A 15761-nucleotide genomic window follows, 5' to 3' on the forward strand; every position below is an offset into this window, starting at 1 on the left:
CAGCTCAGGCCTCTCGCTGCCACCCCCCCCTTCTTCTGCTGCCTGCGACAGAAACATTTTGGCCACTGCCCATTGCCTTTGAAGGGCCTGTCACTTGTCTGTCTGAAATAATGTATAATAAAAGAATTAAATTAAAAATAAAATAATACCCCCAAAAAAGGCTAGTACAATGTTACTTCACCGCTGAATGGCAACTAAAACATATTTTTTTTTTTCTGATTAATAAATTTCCACCCCCCAAAAAAAACACAATTCACTGCAGAACGACAATTAAGATGTATTCTTTTTCCTATTTCTACACCCCAAACAAAGAAATATACAAATCACCGCAGAACAGGAGATGGGATGTATGTATATTTTCTTTTTTACACCACGTAAATGGCTATAGTACAATGTAACTTCACCGCTGAACGGCAACTAAGACATATATATATATATTTTTTTTCTGAATAAACTCCCCCCCCCCCCAAAAAAAAAGATCACAATTCACTGCTGAACGGCTAATGGGATGTACGTCTTTTTCCTATTAATAAACCACATAAATGGCTGTAGTACAATGGAACTTCACAGCTGAATGACAATTATGACATATATTTACTCTTTTTTTCCTAATTCTACACCACACAAAAAAAATATAACAATCACAATTCACTGCAGAACGGGTGATGGGACGTACGTATATTTTCTTTTTGTACACCACGCAAATGGCTGTAGTACAATGTAACTTTACCGCCGAATGGCACTTATGACATATATATATATTTTTTTTGTAAAATCAACGCAGGAAGGCTAATAGGATGTGCATATCTTTCCTATTAACACACCCCGTAAATTGCTGTATCACACAGAACTTGCACCCCAATCACAAGCAAGGTTTGCTGGAATCAGTGATGTATCATATATTGCAAACAGTCAGGTTGTTTGGATCCCGTGCTGTAAAAAAGAGACACTTACCTGCAATAGTATGCTGTCAGTTGCCTCCAGGTTCCCGGTGATGTAAGTACGATGTGTGTACAGTCCCAAGTCCTTTTTTCCTCTCTCTTCTTTTTTTTTCTTTTATCCTCGTGGTGGTTAGCTTGCTCTGTCCTCTTGCCTCCCATCTCCTGTGCGTGCCGCTCCGGCCGGTAGCTGGCGTGAACGCAGGGAAGCCGAAGAAAGTAAGTCCAAGAACGGTTCCCATGTGACATCACACCTGTAGGTACGGGTGCCTTCAGGGGAAAAACAACATCCAACGCGTTTTGAAACACTCCTGTTTCTTCGTCAGGAATCTTGCAAACAACCTAAAAGCAATTTGGATCCCTAAAAAGGGCAGCAAGGTGTAACGGAATCGCTCCTATTATGACCTGTTCTCCTTTTATAGTGTTGATAATGCCTCCCTATCCTTTCTGTACATTAATCTTTCTATGAACTTGTAAATCATTTTTTTGGCACAATGAAGTCTTTCCTAGCACTGTCCCTAGCTCCTGCTGATGTCTCTCTCTGAACTAAGCACACTGGAAAATGGCAGAATCCAAAATGGCTGAGGGATATTTATAGGGCTGTGACATCGGGCTGGCTTCTGATTGTCTGCGTGCATGGCATTGTGGGTGATCCCTCGTTCCTAGTGTTCTTTGCTCCATGTCCTAACACATGCAGCAGCCATTTTAGGAAAAAAAGCGTGGGGAAATTCGGATTCGGTGCAAATCAAAATTTTTCCTGAAATTGGGATCGAATTCCACTTCATTAACTTCGATTCACTCATCTCTAATCCTGAATACAGTTTAATATGACCTTCAGCTGAATCTCTGTAGGAATGGAGTTCACGAGGAGACATGAAGTACAGAGAGGGTGGGGATGTGGCTGTATCCTGCTATGTTATTAGGACAGGTTGTGTGTGTACTAATAGGATGGCAGCCATTTTATTTCTCCTAATGATTGCTCCACAGACAAAACGAACCATTATAACTAATGAAAGATATTTTGGAATATATTTATAATAAAGTAATATTTATGTATTTTCATTTTCTTAATTCCCGGAGAACCCCTTTAAGGATCTTCTCTTACTGATGAGTGTGCAATTTCCCTCCTCCTATACAGTTTGCTGTGGGTGCTCTTGTACACAGCCTACGTGTGATCTCTCCACCATCCTCTTTAAACTGTCTTTTCTGTGCTTTCTTCCCTGCTCTCCCTAATGGTCGGGATGCTTTCACCCACCTCCACACTGTGATCTACTGTATGCAATCTCTTCCTCTTTCCTGTTGCTATCTTTACTGATGAAAGAAGGGTGGATTGAGCCAACACAGCCAGGAGAAATGTGCTGTCAGATGCACTAGGACAACCAGCTAGGTGAGGATTCTACATAGACTCTACAACAGCAGAATGCTAAAAAAAAAAAATGTTAACGAAGATGATTTAGAAGGTTTCTTCATTTTGCATTTAGGAGGCAAATGATTATTTTTTTTTATCCAGTAAGAAGGTATACATAGATTCAGTCTTCACAACTCTTTGGGGGTAAATTATCAATTTTATTATTAACATGAAAAGGTCTTCAATAAGGCTGAAATTAAACAGGTGGCAGCCAAAGCAATAAGTAGATCCAAAATTAGAATATAAAGGAATGAGTTATACTTCTCGTTCCTGCTGGTTCCACTTCTGGCTGTGGCTCAATAAACTGCATCAAAAACTACACCTCAAATAGCATAAAAAACTACAGGGAGTGCAGAATTATTCGGCAAGTTGTATTTTTGAGGATTAATTTTATTATTGAACAACAACCATGTTCTCAATGAACCCAAAAAACTCATTAATATCAAAGCTGAATATTTTTGGAAGTAGTTTTTAGTTTGTTTTTAGTTTTAGCTATTTTAGGGGGATATCTGTGTGTGCAGGTGACTATTACTGTGCATAATTATTAGGCAACTTAACAAAAAACAAATATATACCCATTTCAATTATTTATTTTTACCAGTGAAACCAATATAACATCTCAACATTCACAAATATACATTTCTGACATTCAAAAACAAAACAAAAACAAATCAGTGACCAATATAGCCACCTTTCTTTGCAAGGACACTCAAAAGCCTGCCATCCATGGATTCTGTCAGTGTTTTGATCTGTTCACCATCAACATTGCGTGCAGCAGCAACCACAGCCTCCCAGATACTGTTCAGAGAGGTGTACTGTTTTCCCTCCTTGTAAATCTCACATTTGATGATGGACCACAGGTTCTTAATGGGGTTCAGATCAGGTGAACAAGGAGGCCATGTCATTAGATTTTCTTATTTTATACCCTTTCTTGCCAGCCATGCTGTGGAGTACTTGGACGCGTGTGATGGAGCATTGTCCTGCATGAAAATCATGTTTTTCTTGAAGGATGCACACTTCTTCCTGTACCACTGCTTGAAGAAGGTGTCTTCCAGAAACTGGCAGTAGGACTGGGAGTTGAGCTTGACTCCATCCTCAACCCGAAAAGGCCCCACAAGCTCATCTTTGATGATACCAGCCCAAACCAGTACTCCACCTCCACCTTGCTGGCGTCTGAGTCGGACTGGAGCTCTCTGCCCTTTACCAATCCAGCCACGGGCCCAGCCATCTGGCCCATCAAGACTCACTCTCATTTCATCAGTCCATAAAACCTTCGAAAAATCAGTCTTGAGATATTTCTTGGCCCAGTCTTGACGTTTCAGCTTGTGTGTCTTGTTCAGTGGTGGTCGTCTTTCAGCCTTTCTTACCTTGGTCATGTCTCTGAGTATTGCACACCTTGTGCTTTTGGGCACTCCAGTGATGTTGCAGCTCTGAAATATGGCCAAACTGGTGGCAAGTGGCATCTTGGCAGCTGCACGCTTGACTTTTCTCAGTTCATGGGCAGTTATTTTGCGCCTTGGTTTTTCCACACGCTTCTTGCGACCCTGTTGACTAATTTGAATGAAACGCTTGATTGTTCGATGATCACGCTTCAGAAGCTTTGCAATTTTAAGAGTGCTGCATCCCTCTGCAAGATATCTCACTATTTTTGACTTTTCTGAGCCTGTCAAGTCCTTCTTTTGACCCATTTTGCCAAAGGAAAGGAAGTTGCCTAATAATTATGCACACCTGATATAGGGTGTTGATGTCATTAGACCACACCCCTTCTCATTACAGAGATGCACATCACCTAATATGCTTAATTGGTAGTAGGCTTTCGAGCCTATACAGCTTGGAGTAAGACAACATGCATAAAGAGGATGATGTGGTCAAAATACTCATTTGCCTAATAATTCTGCACTCCCTGTATGTGTTTCCAGCCCAAATCAAATTACTACCATGTTTTTTTTCTACTAATTAATTAATTAATTAGCTAACTAATAACCAGTTTTGTTCTGTCAGATGTGCATTCAAGGCTACTTTCACACTGGTGCTTTGGCTTTCGGTTTGTGAGATCCGTTCAGGGCTCTCACACGCGGTCCAAAACGGATCACTTTACATTCTAATGCATTCTGAATGGAAAAGGATCCGCTCAGAATGCACCAGTTCAGTCTCCATTCCGCTCTGGAGGCGGACACCAAAACACTGCTTGCAGCATTTTGGTGTCCGTGTGACGAAATTGAGCAAAACGGATCTGTCACGGATCCTGACACACAATGTAAGTCAATGGGGACGGATCCGTTTTCTCTGACACTATCTGGCACAATAGAAAACTGATCTGCCCTCCATTGACTTTCAATGGTGTTCAAGATGGATCCGTCCTCCGTCTTGGATCCGTTCAGAACGTATGCAGACGGTTGTATTATCTGAACGGATCAGCTCATGACGGATCCGCACAAAACGAGAGTGTGAAAGTAGCCTTAGTCTTACTGTTGCCAATTTCCTTTTTGTTCCAAATTCTGTTTTGCAATTTGTTTCAAGCAAGGAAAACATTTTGTAAGAAAAATTTAGTTTCTTTCGAAAGAGCATTTTAGCAAGATTGTATTTGGTGTTTAAATGCTTACAGTTATGAAGTGTGATCATTTCAAAACCTTTGAGGACCTTCAAGTGCTCTTTTATATATTAAAGCACTACTTACTTTTTTTTATTTTAATACTGTAGGCTCTGGTTCTGATGTTTAATATAAAATCCCATAGGTGTCTTAGTAAACTCTGGTGTTTTATATTCTTCATACAGCTTCAGGCCTGAAATGATTGCCAGCCTTAAACAGAACAGTTTTCATTAAAAGGTAAAACACTGCACCCAAGAGTTCTGCACAATCTCAGATAAGTGGAGCTACAAGGACACAGCCTCAAAGTGCAGTAAACTTAGGATGTAAATCTTGTGCGTTCACTGATTTAAAAGTTTGTGTATGTATTATTTAGCCTATTCTTTATAGCTAACAATATCATCAGGAAATAATATCCAGGGTTGGATCATAGATTTTGTGAGAAACCCTCCATTTCTGTTTAAAGGAAAAGAAGAAGAATTTAGAAACCCTCCAAAATAGAGTTCCAAACAATAGCATGCAACATACAATGATCAAATAGCAATACCAAGTAGTATTAAAATAATACAACTGTACACTGCCCGAATCACATTACTAGATCATTTAAAATGAATACCGTCATAGAGTGCACAACTAGCACCATTACCAAACTATGCCTAAATATCAGTGTAATATTTACCGCTAGTTCCGACATTCAGTACCAAACGTTATCCAAATAACAGTGCCAAAACACATTGGGGCACATAGCTGGCGGAGGTTCCGGCAAAGTTATGAAGATGCTCCGGCCTCTCCATAACTTCACCGCATCCTGGACCAGTTCTAAATGTAAGACATTTACACCATTTTCTACACCTAAAATAGGCATATAAAATGGTAAATGAGACTGGGCTGCTGGCCCCTCCTCATCCCCGTCCACACCACGCCCATAATGTTAGACCTGGCGTGAGCAGGGCAAAGTCGCAGATAGCGGCTCAACCAACTGTTACGCCGCCATCTGCGCCTGAATTGCGCCTAATTTAGGTGGATTTTAGGATAATAAATGACCCCCATTGCCTTCAAATTTGCTGACACTGTTGACCAAATGTTACATATGACAAGAACGTTTAGACTGGCATATTCTTATTCATAATCTTAGGCTACTTTCACACCTGCGCTAGGTGCGGATCCGTCTGGTATCTTCACAGACTGATCCGCACCTATAAATGCAAACGATGGTATCCGTTCAGTGCAATGCGCTGCACAGGCCTGTCACTTACCAGTAGGAGGAGCGCCGGCCGGCTACAGACAGCGCAGGTAAGTATAAGCTAAGTAACCATGGCAGCCAGGACTGCAGTAGCGTCCTGGCTGCCATGGTAACCGATCGGAGCCCCAGCGATTAAACTGGGACTCCGATCGGAAATGCCGCTCCGCTGCCACCAATGATGGGGGGGAGGGGGGTTGTTAGCCTGTGGCCACTGCCACCAATGCTTTTAGTACTGGGGAGGGAGGGAGGGAGGGGGGGGCCGCACTGGCCACCAATGCTTTTAATACTGGGGAGGGAGGGAGGGGGGGCCGCACTGGCCACCAAGGCTTTTAATATTGGGGAGAGAGGGGGGTCTGGCCCCTGCTGCCTGGCAGCACCCGATCAGGGGGCTGAGATCGTGCGGACCAGACCCCCCTCCCTCCCCAGTATTAAAAGCATTGGTGGGCAGTGCGGCACCTGAGGGGTTAATTGTGCGGATCACAGCCCCCTGTAAGAGATCGGGTGCTGCCAGGCAGCAGGGGGCAGTCATGTACACAGTTCTTAGTATATTCTAACTTGAAGTGTCGCCATCACTATGGGAACGCCTCTGTGTTAGAATATACTGTCGGATCTGAGTTTTCACGATCTAACCCAAATCTGATGGTATATTCTAACATAGAGGCGTTCCCATGGTGATGGGGACACTTCAAGTTAAAATATACCATCGGATTGGAGAAAACTTTGATCCGATGGTATATTAATAGGGACTCCTGACTTTACATTGAAAGTCAATGGGTGACGGATCCGTTTACAATTGCACCAATATTGTGTCAATGTAAACGGATCCGTCCCCATTTACTTACATTGTAAGTCAGGACGGATCTGTTCGGCTCTGCACCGCCTGGCGGACACCAAAACGCTGCAAGCAGTGTTTTGGTGTCCGCCTCCAGAGCGGAATGGAGGCGGAATGGAGCCAAACTGATGCATTCTGAATGGATCTGCATCCATTCAGAATGCATTGGGGCTAAACTGATCCGTTTGGGGCCGCTTGTGAGAGCCTTGAAACGGAAAGTAGCCTTAGTCATGGGTGCACATCCATAAGGCAAACATAATAAATAAAAAAGCCACCTTGACGCCTGGTGGATGGGCTCGACACAAGTTTGATCAAAATGTGCGCTAAGAGCTACCATTGATTCCAATAGTAGGTATAGTACCACTTGAATTTAGAATGATCCCCATTTCTCAGCTTTACTGCTTATATGTGTGTACTGTTGACCAAATGCTCACTAAACAACTCCATCTATCTAATATCTATCTATCTATCTATCAACTAATATCTATCTATATAATATCTATCTAATATCTATCTATCTAATATCTATCTATCTAATATCTATCTATCTAATATCTATCTATCTATATAATATCTATATCTATATAATATCTATCTATATAATATCTATCTATCTAATATCTATCTATATAATATCTATGTATATAATATCTATCTATCTATCTATCTAATATCTATCTAATATCTATCTATATAATATCTATCTATGTATATAATATCTATGTATATAATATCTATCTATCTATCTAATATCTATCTATCTATATAATATCTATCTAATATCTATCTATATAATATCTAATATCTATCTATATAATAGCTATCTAATATCTATCTATCTAATATCTAATATCTATCTATATAATATCTAATATCTATCTATATAATATCTATCTATCTAATATCTATCTATATAATATCTATCTATATAATATCTATCTATATAATATCTATCTATCTATATAATATCTATCTAATATCTATCTATCTATATAATATCTATCTAATATCTATCTATATAATATCTATCTATCTATCTATCTAATATCTATCTATCTATATAATATCTATCTATATAATATCTAATCTCTATCTATCTAATATCTATCTATCTAATATCTATCTATCTAATATCTATCTATATAATATCTATCTATATAATATCTATCTATATAATATCTATCTATATAATATCTATCTAATATCTATCTATATAATATCTATCTAATATCTGGAAAAAATAGAGAAATGAGGGGGCACACTCAAACGGGATCACTGGATAAAGTACAGATATTTAATAATATTTTAAGAACATACCCTTAAAATCATTAAAACATACATAAAACAAAATGTGCAAGACTTCACTAGTTCTAACACCAATCTAGGAAAATGCCAACAGTTTGATAGCAATAGTTATCCCAGTGAGAGTTCTTTCCACAGAGGTGTAGGACTAAGGCCTATAACGTTGGAGCAATAGTATAGTCAATATCAGCCCTATGGCCCAGTCCTATTAGAGCGCTGATAATATTAATGTCTCTTTGACCAATATGCTGGATAAGCAGAGGTATATGTCAAATTGGAGACTATGCTCCCATACTTAGCAGGATAAGCAGAGGTATATGGCAAGTTGGAGACTATGCTCCCGTACTTACAATCTCTTGTCGCTTGCGATGTTTCAGCTCACCCTTCCTGGCTGGATCTTCACAGCGTTGATTTTCCAGGTTGCCGTACCCTCGCAGCGTCCCGCGTGGTGTACTCGGTCAAGACGTGGCGTCCCACGTGACCTGGTAGTCTGGGGTGCCGGCTGAACGCTAAGCTGACGTCACTGGATTGACATTGGACTGACGTCAGTAGTATGCGACTTGTGCTCCGGTTTGATGCAGGAGAGAAATCTCGTATGTCAATGTCTTTAAAGTAAAGAGCTTTCTTGTTCTTTTCAAGAATCCACGCTCACTCTGTCTCTGCCAGACGCGTTTCTGGGTCATACACCCCTTCCTCAGTGGCCACTGAGGAAGGGGTGTATGACCCAGAAACGCGTCTGGCAGAGACAGAGTGAGCGTGGATTCTTGAAAAGAACAAGAAAGCTCTTTACTTTAAAGACATTGACATACGAGATTTCTCTCCTGCATCAAACCGGAGCACAAGTCGCATACTACTGACGTCAGTCCAATGTCAATCCAGTGACGTCAGCTTAGCGTTCAGCCGGCACCCCAGACTACCAGGTCACATGGGACGCCACGTCTTGGCCGAGTACACCTACGCGGGACGCTGTGAGTGTACGGCAACCTGGAAAATCAACGCTGTGAAGATCCAGCCAGGAAGGGTAAGCTGAAACATCGCAAGCGACAAGAGATTGTAAGTACTGGAGCATAGTCTCCAACTTGCCACATACCTCTGTATGTCCAGCATATCGGACAAAGAGACATTAATATTATCAGCGCTCCAATAGGACTGGGCCACTAGGGCCGATACTGACTGTATTACTACTGCTCCAACGTTATAGGCCTTAGTCCTACACCTCTGTGGAAAGAACTCTCACTGGGATACTAATTGCTATCAAACTGTGGCATTTTCCTAGATTGGTGTTAGAACTAGTGACATCTTGCACATTTTGTTTTATGTATGTTTTAATGATTTTAAGGGTATGTTCTTAAAATATTAATAAATATCTATACTTTATCCAGTGATCCCTTTTCAGTGTGCCCCTCATTTCTCTATTTTTCCACTATCTTTCTTGGGTCCTGAGGGTAGGACCTGAGGGTGAGCACCTACCCATACGCAACGGGGGTGAGCCGCTGTACGTCATACGTTTTTTCTATCTAATATCTATCTATATAATATCTATCTAATATCTATCTATATAATATCTATCTATCTATATAATATCTATATAATATCTATGTATATAATATCTATCTAATATCTATCTATATAATATCTATCTAATATCTATCTATATAATATCTATCTATCTATATAATATATATATATGTTTAATTATCTATCTATCTGCAGTATCTATCTATCTATCTATCTATCTATCTGTCTGTCTGTCTATCCACCAATCCTCTCAGTATTTATCTATCTATCTATCTATCTATCTATCTATCTATCTATCTATCCATCCACCAATCCTCTCAGTATCTATCTATCCATCCACCAATCCTCTCAGTATCTATCTATCTATCTATCTATCTATCTATCTATCTATCTATCTGTCTGTCTGTCTGTCTATCTATCTACCAATCCTCTCAGTATCTATCTATCTATCTATCTATCTATCTATCTGTCTGTCTGTCTGTCTGTCTATCCACTAATCCTCTCAGTATTTATCTATCTATCCATCCACCAATCCTCTCAGTATCTATCTATCTATCTATCTATCTACCAATCATCTCAGTATCTATCTATCTATCCACCAATTCTCTCAGTATCTATCTATCTATCTATCTATCCATCCACCAATCCTCTCAGTATCTATCTATCTATCTATCTATCTGTCTGTCTGTCTGTCTATCTATCTATCCATCTATCCACTAATCCTCTCAGTATTTATCTATCTATCTATCTATCTATCTATCTATCTATCTATCCACCAATCCTCTCAGTATCTATCTATCTAGCTATCTATCTATCCAATCCTCTCAGTATCTATCTATCTATCTATCTATCCACTAATCCTCTCAGTATCTATCTATCTATCTATCTATCTATCTATCTATCCACTAATCCTCTCAGTATCTGTCTATCTATCTATCTATCTATCTATCTATCTATCCATCCACCAATCCTCTCAGTATCTATCTATCTATCCATCCACCAATCCTCTCAGTATCTATCTATCTATCTATCTATCTATCTATCCATCCACCAATCCTCTCAGTATCTATCTATCTATCTATCTATCCATCCACCAATCCTCTCAGTATCTATCTATCTATCTATCTATCTATCTATCTGTCTGTCTGTCTATCCACTAATCCTCTCAGTATTTATCTATCTATCCATCCACCAATCCTCTCAGTATCTATCTATCTATCTATCTATCTATCTACCAATCATCTCAGTATCTATCTATCTATCCACCAATTCTCTCAGTATCTATCTATCTATCTATCTATCTATCCATCCACCAATCCTCTCAGTATCTATCTATCTATCTATCTATCCATCCACCAATCCTCTCAGTATCTATCTATCTATCTATCTATCTATCTATCTATCTGTCTGTCTGTCTGTCTATCTATCTATCTATCTATCTATCCATCTATCCACTAATCCTCTCAGTATTTATCTATCTATCTATCTATCTATCTATCTATCTATCTATCCACCAATCCTCTCAGTATCTATCTATCTATCTATCTAGCTATCTATCTACCAATCCTCTCAGTATCTATCTATCTATCTATCTATCTATCTATCTATCTATCCACTAATCCTCTCAGTATCTATCTATCTATCTATCTATCTATCTATCCACTAATCCTCTCAGTATCTATCTATCTATCTATCTATCTATCTATCTATCCATCCACCAATCCTCTCAGTATCTATCTATCTATCTATCCATCCACCAATCCTCTCAGTATCTATCTATCTATCTATCTATCTATCTATCCATCCACCAATCCTCTCAGTATCTATCTATCTATCTATCTATCTATCTATCTATCTATCTATCTATCCATCCACCAATCCTCTCAGTATCTATCTATCTATCTATCTATCTATCTATCCATCCACCAATCCTCTCAGTATCTATCTATCTATCTACCAATCCTCTCAGTATTTATCTATCTTTCTTTCTATATACAAATAATAAAGATTCTTACACAACTGCAGTAAAAAAGGATATAGAAAAGAAATGTACACATCCAGGAACAATGGTCTATGAAGGGATTTATGTGAAGGGTAAAGGTTATCGAATCCCTTTTTTTGGGTGCACTGACAGAGTTAAAGAAATTCTCCCATTGAAAAACGATCTTGTGCTGACTCGGCACCACAAGGACTGAGTTATTGTTGCATTTCAGGTCATTTTCCGCACTTGAATGAGTGTTTACTCTGTTTGACCCCTTCTTCGAGCTCCTAACTGACCATCAACACTGCAGTTAAGCTGTATTTATCACTTCTCTGAGGTCCGTTATATGGATTTATTGGCTTTCTTTTCCACTCTTGGTTCTGTTTTCCTGTCATCTCATTGTTGAGCTTGTGATGCATGGGGTTTGGGAAAATCCCAAAACCTGAAAATCGCTCCTTGTTTCCCTGTTTAGTGCTTTAGAAAAACACTTAAAAGTTTGATTTGTTTTCCAACCAGGACATAATACTAATAATAATATTAATTGTGGGATAAATGGTTACAATTAATGCTTCCCTAATCAATTTATAAAATATTATCTGCAGTTTCTATATTTCTCCTTTAAAGGGGTTCTCCAGGATTTAACAACTGATGTCCGCTCTCTCTCTATCTGAAACTGAATCTTTCAAAAACAGAACTTCTTGTGTTCTCTCCATCTACTAACCTACCTAAACCTGATATCTCCCTCTCAGCGTGTGGCACCATCACCACGCCTAGGCAGCACGCCCGCTGTCTCTGTGTTATGTTTGACACTGATCTTTCCTTCACCCCCTATATTCAATCTCTCACCCGTGTATGTTTTCTGCACCTCTAAAATACATCTCTAGAATCCGCCCTTTCTCACTATGGAAACAACTAAATCTCTCATTGTTGCCCTGATCCATTCCCACCTCGATTACTGTAACTCACTATTAATTGCCCCCCCCGCCCTCACCAGACTCTCCCCTCTCCAATCTATTCTTAATACAGCAGCCAGGGTCACCCATCTGTCCAACCACTTCTCCGATGCCTCTGCCCTGTGCCAGTCATTGCACTCCTTGCCCGTACAGTATAAAATCCAATTTAAACTGCTCGTTCTCACAAATAAAGCCCTCCACAGTGCGGCACCACCTTACATCTCTTCCCTCATCTCTGTCTACCACCCTACTCGTGCTTTTCGCTCTGTAAATGATTTATCACTGACACCCAAAATAATCCGAACCTCTCACTCCCGGCTCCAAGACTTCTACTGAGCTGCACCTGTTCTCTGGAATGCTCTACCCCAAGAAATTAGGTTAAGTCACAATATACACAGTTTTAGGCGCTCCCTAAAACACACATCTTTTAAGGGTAGCCTATTATATCTCCTGATCTAACTCATCTCCATATATAGTCCATTTATCGTTAGTTCCTTAACCTGATCCTCCACCATACTCTCCACTGCACCCAGAAGCACTACAGATATCGGCTGGTGACTGGCTCATGCAGCTTTATATCTACTCCATCACCCCTATCTCCTATGTGTCACCCCTAGCTCCTTATAGATTGTAAGCTCTTGCGAGCAGGGCCCTCATTCCTCTTGTTGTAATTATTGTCTGGTCTGTTACTATGTTATTTATGTCTGTGAACCCCTGAATTGTAAAGTGCTGTGGAGTATGTTGGCGCTATATAAACAAATATTATCATCATTATTATTATGGCCTATCCCTAGAATATTAGATCGGCAGGGGTCCGATGATCATCTGTTTGGGAGTAATTCTGACTAGTGATGGACGAACATCTGCTGCGACGGTTTGCGAACGCGATCACGCGAACGCGATCAAATGTTCGCGAACCGCAAGTTCACGGCGGGTCCCATTCATTTTAAAGGCAGGCGAACCTTAAAAACCTTTAGCTCATATTTGTAGCCAATAAATAATTACTAGAAGTGCACAAATAGTCCCACAACATGGACCGTGACATACCAGATGTATTATTCGAATTTGCGATCTCCATAATTTTTATTTTCAATGCGAAATATCAGCAATATAATTTTCGCGTACGCGCATGCGCAAATGCACTATACAGTACCCAAATGCACTATAAAGAAAGTATATTGGTATATAACACCCCGCTTCAACTGGTATATCACACCAGTATAAATTATTTGTTCCAATAACGCTTGTCCCTCTATATACCTGCGGTATCGCAGCAGAACCGCACACAACTGCCGCACAATATAAATGCACTATAATATACTGTCTAACATAGAAAGTATATTATAACATTGTACACGGAAGGCAATCCATTAGAATATACATAAAGATAAAACGTAACCTTTAATAATGTTACTATGAGGGTCCATTCACACGTCCGTAAGTGTTTTGCGGATCCGCAAAACACGGACACCGGCAATGTGCATTCCATAATTTGCCGACCGCACATCGCCAGCACTATAATAGAAAATGCCTAATCTTGTCTGCAATTGCGGACAAGAATAGAACATGTTCAATATTTTTGCGGAAACGGAAGCACAGATGCGGAAGTGCGGATCCGCTAATTTGGATGTGGATCCGCAAATGCGGATGCAGACAGCACATTCCGGCCCCATTGAAAATGAATGGGTCTGCACCCGTTCCGCAAAATTGCGGAACGGATGGGGACCCATTTTGCGGACGTGTGAATGGAAAAGATATCCCTCAAAATGAAAATAAATTTTATTATTAAAGTTAACCAAAAAGCATAGATGTGGTAAGCAATAACAAGTGCTCGGCGGCACTAAATCAGGTGCTCGGCGGCACCAAATCAGAAACCATATGTTCTGCCACAATCCGGGGGGTTCCAGTGCACATCCATGAATCCCGGAGGGAAAGCAAAAAACATCCATCCCTGGGCTAGATGATGATGTGGTATTGAAGGACAGGGTGGGCAGTGGGCAAAGAACTGTCCCTGATATTGCCCTACAGGGGGTACTATTCTGGCCCTGATAGCCTAACCACAGACCACCCGCCCTGATAAGAGCAACCCCGTCCGGGACCTTACCCTATATAAAAATGGCCGCAGTAAGCCCCTAGCCCCTAGGCCCCTGACTTCCAGGTGATCACTATAGAGATCTATGTGTTTTTGACTCATTATAAAAGTATAAGTATATCACACCCCTCTGTCTATCACACATATAGATAGCACACCTATACTAGTGCTTAAAATTACTTTTGTGGCCCTATTAGCTAGCGTTTGGTGTCCCTAACAGTCTGTCCCTGCTCCACACAGCAACCTCTCCCTACACTGGCAAAAGACTGAATGTAAAATGGCGGCCAGATCAGGTTTATTTATAAGGTAGGGGTTATGTCCATGTGCTGAAATATCTCAATTGGTTGTCCTGTACCACCTGATGGATGTGTCATGGGTCAAAGTTCTTCACAATGTAAAAGAATATGGCGGGCGCGAATTTCTCCATATGTTCGCATGTTCAGCGAATCGTGAACACGCAAAGTTTGCCAGTAAACGACCGCTGGGCGAACCGCAAGGCCATCTCTAATTCTGACACTACAGAAGCTGGTTACTGCAGTACAGCTCTGATTGAAATAACTGGGAGCAGCACTGACATAATCAGCTTCCTTCACTACACACTGAACAGAGCTGTGCAGTTCTGGTGTCTATGTCCAGTGCCAGAGCTACTTCCAAACAGCTGATGGGTGGGGGTGCGGGATGTCAGACCCCCACTGATCTGATATTTATAACTAGGGTTGAGCGAATCAAGCTTTAATTTATTAAAAAACTTGGTTTTAATGCTGTACCGAGACCTTCGGCGAGGCAAATCTAAGTCCAAAGTCGTGTGAGACTTTGATTCTTCAAAAACATTTTAAAACAGCAAATTGAAGTGGACTTCAATACCGTCTAGTACCTTGGTACCGAAACCGACTTCGGATTCCTGTTT

The sequence above is a fragment of the Bufo gargarizans genome, chromosome 1 (genome assembly GCF_014858855.1).
Source record: "Bufo gargarizans isolate SCDJY-AF-19 chromosome 1, ASM1485885v1, whole genome shotgun sequence".
In the NCBI taxonomy this organism is placed as follows: Eukaryota; Metazoa; Chordata; class Amphibia; order Anura; family Bufonidae; genus Bufo; species Bufo gargarizans.